We start from the raw sequence: 3,405 nt of genomic DNA, 5'->3' as shown, positions 1-3,405 counted from the left end.
GCAGTGGGAGGGGACCTGGGGGGAAACCACAGAAGCTGGGGTGGAGTGTGAGCCTCCTGGTTCACAGAAGAGGAACCTCAGAGATGGAGCTCGTCCACCACCCCCTGCACAGAGCACATGGACACCCCAGGGTCCACAGATCCTGGACACCTGCCTTTGTAATCCTTCCTGAACGCCCTCTGGCCCCAGAGCAGGGCCCGCAGCATGTCTGGGCTTGGCACTGCCAGGCTCCCTCTGGAAAAGTCTGTTTCTCAAGATTTCTCTCTCAGAAATTAGAAGTAAAAGTGCAAGATTTAGAGAAGGCTCCAGAGGAAGAAGAGGTGAGGTCAGGACAGTGACGCTTGTCGGAGGAGAAACTCCACTCTCAGACACTGTCAGGTGGGACAGCCCTTGGAGGTCAACCATCGACACCTACATTCACCTCTGGGGCCGGAGGTCAGGGAAGGTGAGAGAAGCCCAAATCACACCCCATGGAGGCCCCACGTCCATCCCCTGCCTCCCTGTCATGCCCTTCCCCCTGGGGGTCATTTTCTGCAAAGTTAAAACAGGTTCCTTCTTGCCAAACCCTCTCGTCACAGGCTGTTTATGTCTGTGGAGGTGGGTCCAGCCAGGGGTGGGGCTCAGTGACATGGGGGGTGGGGGAGGTGCAGGGGGTGGAAGAGGCCAATTGTCTTTCCTGCTTCAACGTCCACACGGTGGGCATCCCCTCTCTGCTCACAAAGTCACACACTAGCCCTGGATGCTGCCCCGAGAGTCACTGTCCAGTGGGGACACAGGTGTCCTGGAGCCTGGATCTCCCTGTGACAGACGCTGTGATGGGTGACGCACAGGTGGGGTGGGATGTCACTCTTTCCCTACTGGAGGTGGGGTCTCAGGGGACTGGGCAGAGGGGACCCGGGCAGTGGACGTGAGGATTCTGTGTGTTAATGCACATGGAGGACGTCAAAGAGCCCGGCTGGCAGGACGCCTGGGAAACTGAGGCTGTGACTCTCTGCACAGTGGGATTTGTTGGGGAAGAAAGTGCAGAAAGGCAGGCGCAGGTTTAGAAAGGGATAAACACCCCTTCATCGCAGCTGTCTGGGTGCCAGGAAGGGTTTCTTCATCACCGCTGTCTCCTGGGACCACATTTGTCATTGCTCCAAAGCATGGCAGGATCTTCTGGCCTCTGGGGCTTTGCTTGTGTAGGTTCTGCTCCCAGCAATCGGGGTGTGCAGGAGACACAGAGTGAGAAGTGCCAGCCTGGGGACGTCCACTCTCGGCGATGGTGAGGATTTCATGAGAGAAGAGACATGCACCTGATTTCACACGTTATTTTTAACTGGGGGCGGTGGTGGCAGAAGTGGTGGGAAAGCAGGAGAGGTGGTGCCTCCTTAGGCCCAGGTTGGGTTTCTTGAAACATTGGGGTGGGGGGCAAATACGAGACACATACAGAGAAGAGCCCCCCCAGGAACAACTCAATGGTTCATCACAAAATGAACACCCTCCAGGGAATAGGACCTCCCCCTGTTCCCCATCCTTCTCACTGCACCCAAATCCCCCCACAGGAGCCCTTAGCCGAGCTTTAAAGCTAATTGTTTCCTTGCCTTTCTTCATATTTTTATCATCCCAGCATGCTGCTTTTGATACTGTGGGTTTGCATATGTCTTTCTTAAGACTTTATATACATAGAAATAAATCAGTCTGTTTCCTTCCATCCAAGTTCATGAATCCGCCCATCCTATTCTATCCCCTTCCCACGACCTGGAGTGGAGTCAGCGCTGGGATCATCGAGAAGGGAAGGTGCAGGGTTTCAGCCTGAACACAGGCTCCCACAGATCACCAATTCCTGCATTTTCAGCCGGCATCTCATCCCCTCCTGGGCTCCCTGTCCTGGCCAACTCATTCTCTCCCTACAGGGGAGGTTGCAGCATCTCTGTGGTCAGAATGGCTGGGACATACCCTGTCTTTTCCCCATCTTCTCTAATTTGCAAAGAAAAGGGGAAGAATGGGAAAGACAATCATGAAACGGAAAAGGACAGATAATCTGACTGTGTGCAACAGAGGAATTTGTAACCCACAGACCATCAGAGCTGGGGGACACTTTAGCCCCACTTCTTCAATTTTTGGAAAAAGACACTGAGGTCTAGGGTGAGCAAATGAATTGCCCAAACAATAGGTGTACCCTGTTTCATGCTCATTTTCTGCACCGGGAGCCACTTCATCAATGCTTGTCTGCCCAGGATTCACCGTCCTGGGAGACAGGAGCTTATGTTAACTGAGAGGGAAGAATTGCCAAATCTTCCCACGAGGTAAAGGAGGAAATTTCATTCTTTCATTCATCATGCATTCATTCATTCGTTCAACAACCATCTACACTAGACCTTCTGGTTTCTAGTATAGGGGTGGCTATGAGAGATCCAGCCTTTGCCTTTGAGGAGAGCAACATCTGCTTGGGAGACAGACAGGTTACCCGACAATTCCAGTGCCGTCGGGTATGTGGTGATGATGCGGGAGGCATAGCTTGGGAATAGATGGGGCTCTTGAGCTTCTGGACTGGAAGGTGAGTCCTCGGGGAGGAATGGGCCAGGTAGACATGGTAGGGACGCTCGGGCAGCCTCAAGAGATGTGAATTCTTTAGGTGACGCTGGAATTGCTGGAGTCAGGTATTGTGTTCTCAACCCCACTCACTGTCCCACTGTACTGGCGCTGCTCTGCCAGCTACCAGGTTCTGTGCTCTGTGACCAACCCTACCTCTGCCCCAGAAGGGGTCAGGCCACTGCCCATAGAGGGCGATCTCTCTGCCCCCACGTCCCTTGGGTCCTGGGCATCCCTAGGAAAGGGCTATGTGCCGTCCTTGGTGCTGATTCAGAGCAGAGGCAAGATATGGTCCATCTCAGTACTCAGTGCTCAATGCCCAGCTGTGTGTGTGTGTGTGTGTGTGTGTGTGTGTGTGTGTGTGTACTGAACATTGGCCTTCTAGGCCAGGGTGATGGTTAATTTGACATATAAACTTGTCTAGGCCTCAGGATGCCCAGAATGAACATTCTTGTGGGTGTGTCTCTAAGGGTATTTCCAGATGAGACTAGCATTTAAATCAGTGGGTTCAGTACAGTGGGTCACCCTTCCCCAGGTGGGGCGGCGTCATCCAATGCATCGAGCGCCAGAATAGAACCAAAAACAGAGTAGTATGTATGCGCAGTATTCATGAAATTACTTTCATATTCTTAAGCTTAACACAGGCAGTCTGTCCAGGCATTGTATTTTGCCTCTTCATTCTGAGCTAGTGTCTGGGGAGTGGGTGTTGTTTTCAGTCAACTTCTCTGAGATCTAAATATTTGGGTTTGAGGGAGATCAAGGGGAGAAAAACAGGGTAAAATTCAAATGGGGTTCAACACACACACCTCTTGGGGTGCAGGACTCTACTCT

This window comes from Rhinolophus ferrumequinum, chromosome 15, assembly GCF_004115265.2.
Source record: "Rhinolophus ferrumequinum isolate MPI-CBG mRhiFer1 chromosome 15, mRhiFer1_v1.p, whole genome shotgun sequence".
In the NCBI taxonomy this organism is placed as follows: Eukaryota; Metazoa; Chordata; class Mammalia; order Chiroptera; family Rhinolophidae; genus Rhinolophus; species Rhinolophus ferrumequinum.
Note: the sequence above shows the minus strand (reverse complement) of the source record.